We start from the raw sequence: 9,861 nt of genomic DNA on the forward strand, positions 1-9,861 counted from the left end.
AGAGAGACAGAGCAAGAGAGACGGAGAGAGAGAGACAGACAGACAGAGACCAGGAGAGAGAGAGAGGCGGAGAGACCGAGAGAGAGAGACGGAGAGAGAGAGACGGATAGACACCGGGAGAGAGAGAGAGACAGACAGACGGAGAGAGAGACCGATAGACACCGGGACAGACAGACAGAGAGAGAGACTGAGACCGGAGGAGAGAGAGAGAGAGACAGCCAGAGACCGGAGGAGAGAGAGAGAGAGACAGACAGAGACCGGGAGAGAGAGAGAGACGGAGAGAGAGAGACGGAGACCGGGAGAGAGAGAGAGAGACAGCCAGAGACCGGAGGAGAGAGAGAGAGAGACGGAGAGAGACCGGGAGAGAGAGAGAGAGAGACTGATAGACACTGGGAGAGAGAGAGACGGAGACCGGGAGAGAGAGAGACAGACAGACGGAGAGAGAGAGAGACGGAGAGAGAGAGAGACGGAGAGAGAGAGACTGATAGACACCGGGAGAGAGAGAGAGAGACGGAGAGAGACAGAGAGAGAGAGACTGATAGACACCGGGAGAGAGAGAGACGGAGACCGGGAGAGAGAGAGAGACAGACGGAGAGAGAGAGAGACGAGACAGACGGACAGAGACTGATAGACACCGGAGAGAGACACCGAGAGAGAGAGACAGACGGAGAGAGACTGACAGAGAACGGGAGAGAGAGACAGACAGAGACCCCGGAGAGAGAGACACTGGGAGAGAGAGACAGAGAGACAGAGACCGGGAGAGAGAGACCGACAGAGACAGACAGAGACCCTGGAGAGAGAGAGACACCGGGAGACAGAGAGACACCGGGAGAGAGAGACCAAGAGAGAGAGACACCGGGAGAGAGAGAGAGACGGAGAGAGACAGACAGAGACCCCGGAGAGAGAGAGAGAGACACCGGGAGACCGACAGACAGACACCGGGAGAGAGAGACTGACAGAGACCCCGGAGAGAGACACCGGGAGACAGACGGACACCGGGAGAGAGAGAGAGACCGAGACAGAGAGACACCGGGAGAGAGAGAGACGGAGAGAGACCGGGAGAGAGAGACAGACGGAGAGACACCGGGAGAGACAGACAGAGACCGGGAGAGAGAGAAGGAGAGAGACAGACGGAGAGAGAGAGACAGAGACTGGGAGAGAGAGAGACGGGGAGAGAGACGGACACAGACAGACAGATACCAGGAGAGAGACAGACACCGGGAGAGAGACAGAGACCAGAAGAGAGACCGACAGATACCAGGAAAGAGAGACAGACTGAGAGAGAGAGACACCGGGAGAAACAGAGACCCCAGAGAGAGACAGACGGAGACCGAGAGAGAGAGATAGACGGAGAGAGAGACTGATAGACACCGGGAGAGAGAGGGACAGACGGCGAGAGACAGACACCGGGAGAGAGAGAGAAATGTACCGGGAGAGAGACAGAGACAGGGAGAGAGAGAGACAGCCAGATACCTGAAGAGAGAGGCAGAGAACGGGAGAGAGAGACAGCCAGATACCTGAAGAGAGAGACAGAGACCGGGAGAGAGAGAGACAGATACCGGGCGAGAGAGAGAGACAGCCAGATACCGAGAGAGAGAGACAGATACCGGGAGAGAGACAGATACCGGGAAAGAGACAGATACCGGAAGAGAGACCGAGAAAGAGACAGAGACCAGGAGAGAGAGAGAGACAGCCAGATACCTGAAGAGAGAGACAGAAATCGTGAGAGAGACAGCCAGATACCTGAAGAGAGAGACAGAAATCGTGAGAGAGACAGCCAGATACCTGAAGAGAGACAGAGACCGGGAGGGAGAGAGAGACAGCCAGATACCTGAAGAGAAAGACAGAGACCGGGAGAGAGAGGAAGATACCGGGAGAGAGAGAGAGAGAGACAGCCAGATACCTGAAGAGAAAGATAGACTGGGAGAGAGAGAGACACAGCCAGATACCTGAAGAAAGAGAGAGACAGATACCGGGAGAGAGAGAGAGACAGCCAGATACCTGAAGAGAGAGACAAATACCGGGAGAGAGAGAGACAGCCAGATACCGAGAGAGAGAGACAGCCAGATACCTGAAGAGAGAGACAGAGGCTGGGAGAGAGAGAGACAGATACCAGGAGAGAGAGAGACAGATACCGGGAGAGAGAGAGAGACAGATACCGGGAGAGAGAGAGACAGATACCGGGAGAGAGAGAGAGAGCCAGATACCTGAAGAGAGAGAGAGACAGATACCGAGAGAGAGAGACAGAGACCGGGAGAAAGAGAGACTGATAGACACTGGGAGAGAGAGAGACACAGACAGATACCGGGAGAGAGAGACTGATAGAGACCGGGAGAGAGAGAGAGACAGATACTGGGAAAGAGAGAGAGACTAATAGACACCGGGAGAGAAAGAGGATCAGATATCGAGAGAGACAGACAGATACCATGAGAGAGAGAGACGGAGAGAGAGACAGACAGACACTGGGAAAGAGAGAGACGGAGAGAGACTGATAGACACCGAGAGAGACAGACACCAGGAGAGAGAGAGACTGAGAGAGACAAACAGACACTGGGATAGACAGACAGACAGATACCGGGAGAGAGAGGCAGATACCGGGAGAGAGAGACAGATACTGGGAGAGAGAGACAGACACCGGGAGAGACAGATAGATACCAGAAGAGAGAGAGACAGATACCGGGAGAGAGAGAGACAGAGAGAGACCGGGAGAGAGAGAGAGACAGACATACCGGGAGAGAGAGAGACAGATACCGGGAGAGAGAATGAGAAACAGATACCGGGAGAGAGAGAGAGACAGATACCTGAAGAGAGAGAGAGACAGATACCTGAAGAGAGAGAGAATGATAGACACCGGGAGAGAGAGAGAGAGAGAGACGTAGAGAGACTGATTGATACCGAGAGAGAGAGAGACAGATACCGGGAGAGAGAGAGAGACTAATAGACACCGGGAGAGAAAGAGGGCCAGATATCGGGAGAGACAGACAGATACAGTGAGAGAGACTGATAGACACCGGGAGAGAGAGAGACGGAGAGAAACTGATAGACACCGGGAGAGAGAGAGAGACAGACAGATACCGGGAGAGAGAGAGACTGATAGACACCGGGAGAGAGAGACAGACAGACAGATATCGGGAGAGAGAGACAGACAGACACCGAGAGAGAGAGAGACTGATAGACACCGGAAGAGAGAGAGACAGACAGATATCAGGAGAGAGAGAGACTGATAGACACCGGGAGAGAGAGAGAGACAGACAGATACCGGGAGAGAGAATGAGAGACAGATACCGGGAGAAAGAGAGAGACAGATACCGGGAGAGAGAGAGACAGATACCTGAAGAGACAGAGACGGAGAGAGACTGATAGACACCGGGAGAGAGAGAGAGAGACAGACAGATACCGGGAGAGAGAGACGTAGAGAGACTGATACCGGGAGAGAGAGAGACAGATACCGGGAGAGAGAGAGAGACTAATAGACACCGGGAGAGAAAGAGGGCCAGATATCGGGAGAGAGACAGATACAGTGAGAGAGACTGATAGACACCGGGAGAGAGAGAGACTGATAGACACCGGGAGAGAGAGAGACGGAGAGAAACTGATAGACACCGGGAGAGAGAGACAGACAGATACCGGGAGAGAGACAGAAACTGAGAGAGAGAGAGACACCGGGAGAGAGAGACAGACACCGGGAGAGAGAGACAGATACTGAGAGAGAGAGACAGACACCGGGAGAGAGAAAAACGGAGAGAGACAGACAGTCAGGAACTAACCCTCACAGTCAGACATTAACCCTCACAGTCAGGAACTAACCCTCACATGTAGCCCCCCCAATATTCGACTCTTTTTCCGAATATTGAATTCCATTATAGTCTATGGGAGAAAATGCTTCGTTTCAGAGGATCCCACCAATCGACTCAGGAGAGTCACCAAGTCCACTATGACACCTCAGCAAATAATGCCAACACCTCTGCAATGTAACTGGGACAGCAGGGGGAGCATGTCTGGGGGCATCTAACACACCAAAGTCCCTCTATTACCCCAACATCACAGCCTATCAAATAGAAACTCCAAACTCAGTGTGGAAAGTGGAAAAATACCTGGAAACCTTCTTTCCTCCACAATACTATGGACAGAAACACAAATTTAAAGCTAAAGAAACATTAGCATGCACCCCTTTAAATCACTTTGCCAATGACAACCACAGATGGCATAGGCAAAATCAAACAGCCCCCACCCTTAACTGTCATTGTGTACGTGATGTGGCGAGACCTCCAAAAATTACTATTGTGGCCCTTGAGGTGAGCCCTTCCAAATTAAGATAGAGGCCCTTAAGCTGAGTCATACAAAAATTTACTGGGGTGAGTCCTCCCAAACTTAGCTTCAGGCCCTTGGGGTGAGGTGAGCCTTGTACCAGCAGAGGTTTAGGCCCTTGATGTGAGTTGAGCCTTGTACCAGCAGAGTTTTAGGCCCTTGAGGTGAGTTGAGCATTTCACCCGCAGAGTTTTAGGCCCTTGACGTGAGTTGAGCCTTGTACAGCAGAGTTTTTGGCCCTTGATGTGAGTTGAGCCTTGTACCAGCAGAGTTTTAGGCCCTTGACGTGAGTTGAGCCTTGTACCAGCAGAGTTTTAGGCCCTTAATGTGAGTTGAGCCTTGTACCAGCAGAGTTTTAGGCCCTTGACGTGAGTTGAGCCTTGTACCAGCAGAGTTTTAGGCCCTTAATGTGAGTTGAGCCTTGTACCAGCACAGTTTTAGGCCCTTGAGGTGAGTTGAGCCTTGACACTGGTTGAGATGCAAATCCTAGGTCAAGCCAGTGGCTGTTCATTTTGATCAGCGTCAGCCGGTCAGCACTTTCAGCTGACAGACGGCTGCGCTTATGGGTGATGATGCTATCGGCTGCGCTGAAGATCCTTTCCAATAGAACGCTGGCGGCAGGACAGGACCTCCAAGGCGTAAAGCGCCAGTTCAAGACACAGGTCCAACTTCGACACCCAATACGTGCAGGGCGCAGAGGGATCGGAGAGGACAGGGCTATGGTCAGTCAGGTACTCACACAACGTGCACCTATACTTGTCCCTCCTGGTGATACTAGGCCCCTCAGTGGTGGTAGTTTGGCGAGGGGGTGCCATTAACGTGTTCTGCACTTTGGAGAGTGTGGGCCGGATAGCAGTTGTTAGCCTATTGGAGGAACTCTACTCTCTGCCACCAACGAGAGTTGATGGAAACATCTCCATCATATTCTGCACCAGTTGCTTGTGGCAAGCATTAATGTGACTGGCCCTCCCCTCTACCGGAATAAAAGACGAGATGTTATTTTTATACCGGGGGTCGAGGTTTGCAACAATCCAGTATTGTATGCTCTCTATGATGTGTACAATGCGTTTGTCACTGGAAAAGCAGCCCAACATGAAGTCAGCCATGTGTGCCAGAGTGTTACTTGGGATGACTTTGCTGCCCCCACCGGAAGGGTCACTCTCCATTACCTCCTCTTCCTCCTCCCCTTTGCCCCATCCGCGCTGAAGCAATGGGAAGCACTGAACTTCCCCTCAAGCCTCATGTGTGACAATCATCTCATCTGCCACTTCGTCCTCCTCCTCCCTCAATGTGCGCTGTGAAGCGGACAGGAGTGTGCCCTGACTATCCTGCTGTGATAGGTCGCTCCTATCCCAGACTCCTCAGCGTGCAATGCGTTATCCCTGATGGCAATGAGGGATTCTCGTATCACACACAGGAGCGGGGTTGTTACACTCACTAGTGCATCATCACAACTGACCCTCATGGTTGACTCCTCAAAGACGCGTAAGATCTCGCATAAGTCTGCCATCCATGGCCACTCATGGTGCAGAAACTGCAGGAGCTGACTCTGAGGAACCCTTGGGTTTTGGAGATGGTTCTCCATCAAGGGTCTCTGCTGCTCACACACTCTGCTCAACATCTGGTTCGTCGAGTTCCAGCGTGTGGTGACGTCGCACAATAGGTGTTCGGACAGATGTAGGCGTTGCTGGAGTGTTTTGAGGCTAGCAGCGGCTACTGTGGACTTACGAAAGTCGGGGCACAAGCACCACATTTTCACCAGTAGCTCAGGCACATTGGGGTAGGTTTTTTAAAAACGTTGCACCTCCAAGTTGAAAACGTGGGCCAGGCGTGGAACGTGTTGGAGGTTGGCAAGCTCCAGAGCCGCTACCATATTCCGGCCATTATCACACACGACCATGCCTGGGCCCAGGTGCAGTGGTGAAAACCACATTTCCGTCTCCTCTAGGATGGCATCCCTCACCTCGGGGGCAGTGTGTTGTCTGTCCCCCAAGCTGATGAGCTTCAGCACGACCTGCTGACGTCTCCCCACACCAGTGCTACAGCGTGCCCAGCTCGCAGTTGGAGTCGATGTTATGGAGGAGGGTGGTTTAGACCTCTTGCCAGGAATCTTGGGAGGGGAGTGGAGGTAGCTGCCCCAGTTTGCAACCCGGTCCCAGCCTCGACTACACTGACCCAGTGTGCTGTGAGTGAGATGTGGCGTCCCTGTCTGCGTGTGCTTGTCCACGTGTCTGTGGCCAAGTGGACCTTAGTGCAAAGTGCGTAACTCAGGGCCCACCTGATGTTATGGAACACATGCAAGGCAGGGACGGCACACCAGGAGAAGTAGAGACTGCATAGCAAGGTGCCACAGCTGCCATCAGGTCACGGAAGGCCTTTGTCTCCACAAGCCTGAACGGCAACATCTCCAGGGCCAGCAGTTTGGAGATGTGCCTGTTTAAGGCTTGGGCATGAGGGTGAAGTCCCCAAAGTGTCAGAGGCAGATGTGGAGGTGTCCAGGCTGGTGGTCTGGACTGCAGCGCCAGCACTGGAAACAGTGGAAGAGTCAGTGTCAGCAACGCCGGATGACAATTGTCGTGTGTTTGCTGTCTGCCACTGAACCCAGTGTTTGCCTTCCAAATGACGGCGCATGGCTGAGGTGGTCAGGTTGTTCTTCTCATAGCCCCTACTCAGTTTGTCCTCCGCACATACGTTGAAAAATCTCCACACCATCCAGGAACGTGGCCTCGTTCGGTGAATTTTTCACGAGTGGCTAGAAGAGGGAACATCTTGGGCCTTGCTAGCTCTGGCCTGGCTTCGGTGAAGCAGCTGTCCTCTGCCTCTGGACATGCCTTTGTCTCTAGCCACCTTTTTTGGTGCTGTGCTTGCCTCCACATCTACACTGCTTTCCTCGCTAGAAATCACCCCTGTCCAGGTCGGGTCGGTCGCCTCATCGTCCACCACCTCCTCTTCCAATTGCTCACTCTGCTCCTCCTCCTAACAGGTGCCATTACTACAGGTAATGAGTGGAGGAAAGAGGAGACTCTTAAAGAAGAAGTTACAGGTCTGTGAGAGCCAGAAATCTTGATTGTTTGTAGGTGACCAAATACTTATTTTCCACCATAATTTGCAAATAAATTCTTACAAAAACAGACAATGTGATTTTCTGGATTTGTTTTCTCATTTTGTCTCTCATAGTTGAGGTCTACCTATGATGTAAATTATAGACGCCTCTCATCTTTTTAAGTGGTGGAACTTGCACTATTGGTGACTGACTAAATACTTTTTTGCCCCACTGTATACTGTGAGAAGGTGTCAGGCAGAGTGCTGGAGTCCTGCTATATCTCCCCCAGGTTTCTGACATATATATGTTCAAGGGCAGATCTGGAGTAGCCTCAGCACAGGGGCAGATCCTGGGCTCATTACTGGGCCATGAAAGGCGGCAGTTCAGGGCAGTTCCTTGAGGTGAGAGGAGGCGCTGGGGTCTGTCCTGTAACCCTGAGTCCGGTGACACTATATTGCTCCTGTTGTGTCTCTGTGACTGGTAGTAATCCATATGTATAGTTATCACTTCTGTTTAGTTAGTGGCTCAGACGAACAAGGATTTATTTTGCTTTGTGCCTGAAGTGAAGGTTTATTTATTTTCCTGTTTTTTTTTGGTTTTTTTTCTAAGTAAACCGGTTTGCTGCACATTTTGTGTCCCTGTCTTGACTGTTTGGGTCGCACCTACCAATCAGAAACAGGGACTCAAATCTTGTAGCTAAAACTAGTTTATTTAAGAAACCGCAAAATAAATAAACCTTTACATCAGGCAAAATGGCAAAACAAATCCTGCTCGTCTGAGCACTAACTAAACAGAAAATACTAACTGTACATGTGGCTTACTAGCAGCCACACGAGACAACCAAAACAACACTGTACCGAAATACAAGGCTCTGAGTGTCAGGACAGACCCGACGCCTCCTCTCAGGATCTGCCCTAAAGTGCCAGCTCTGCAGCCTTTTATGGCCCAGTAACGAGCCCATGACCCAAACCTGGGACTGAGACGTAATCCAGACCCGCCCTGGACTACACATAGGTCAGGAATCTGGGGGAGATATAGCGGGACCCCAGCTCTCTGCCTGTCACCTTCTCACTATATATATATATATACACACACACACACACATAAGAAGCTGAAATTCGATACAATCGCCTTATAAAGAAGATTAAGGTCTGTACATGGCTAAATCCAGGCCTGAAGAAGAGTAACCTTATTATTAGTTCTAGAAAACTCATGTCCTTCAACCAAGAGATGGGAAAGGACATGACGGAGGAAAACAAGAATGTTATAAAGTGACATAAAAATGAGCATAAGCAAAAGGAGAACCATCTGAGGTAGCCTATTCTACAGAATAACAGGTCTTACACTAAATAACCACATGAGGTAGGCTATTCTATAGATTTGCATCTCTTACAGTAAAGAACCATCTGAGGTAGGCTATTCTATAGAATCACAGCTCTTATAGTAAAGAACCATCTGAGGTAGGCTATTCTATAGAATGACAGCTCTTATAGTAAAGAACCATCTGAGGTAGGCTATTCTATAGAATCACAGCTCTTACAGTAAAGAACCAGCTGGGGTAGACTATTCTAGAGAAACACAGCTCTTATAATAAAGAACCATCTGTGGTAGGCTATTCTATAGAATCACATTTCTTACAGTAAAGAACCAGATGAGGTAGGCTATTCTATAGATTCACAGCTTTTACAGTAAAGAATCAGATGAAATAGGCTATTCTATAGATTCACATCTCTTACAGTAAAGAACCATCTGAGGTAGGCTATTCTATAGATTCACATCTCTTATAGTAAAGAACCAGATGAGGTAGGAAATTCTACAGAATCACAACTCTGATAGTAAAGAACCATCTGAGGTAGGCTATTCTATAGAATCACAACTCTTATAGTAAAGAATCAGATGAGGTAGGCTATTCTATAGAATCACATCTCTTACAGTAAATAACCAGCTGAGATAGGCTATTCTATAGAATCACAGCTCTTATAGTAAAGAACCATCTGAGGTAGGCTATTCTATAGATTCACATCTCTCACAGTAAAGAACCATCTGAGGTAGGCTATTCTATGGAGTCGCAGCTCTTATAGTAAAGAATCAGATGAGGTAGGCTATTCTATAGATTCACATCTCTTACAGTAAAGAACCAGATGAGATAGGCTATTCTATTGAATCACATCTCTTACAGTAAAGAACCAGATGAGGTAGGCTATTCTATGGAGTCACAGCTCTTATAGTAAAGAATCAGATGAAATAGGCTATTCTATAGTTTCACATCTCTTACAGTAAAGAATCAGATGAGATCGGCTATTCTATAGAATCACATCTCTTACAGTAAAGAACCAGATGAGGTAGGCTATTCTATAGATTCACAGCTTTTATAGTAAAGAATCAGATGAAATAGGCTATTCTATAGATTCACATCTCTTACAATAAAGAACCATCTGAGGTAGGCTATTCTATAGAATCACAACTCTTATAGTAAAGAATCAGATGAGGTAGGCTATTCTATAGAATCA

The sequence above is a fragment of the Leptodactylus fuscus genome, chromosome 1 (assembly GCF_031893055.1).
Source record: "Leptodactylus fuscus isolate aLepFus1 chromosome 1, aLepFus1.hap2, whole genome shotgun sequence".
Lineage (NCBI taxonomy): Eukaryota > Metazoa > Chordata > Amphibia > Anura > Leptodactylidae > Leptodactylus > Leptodactylus fuscus.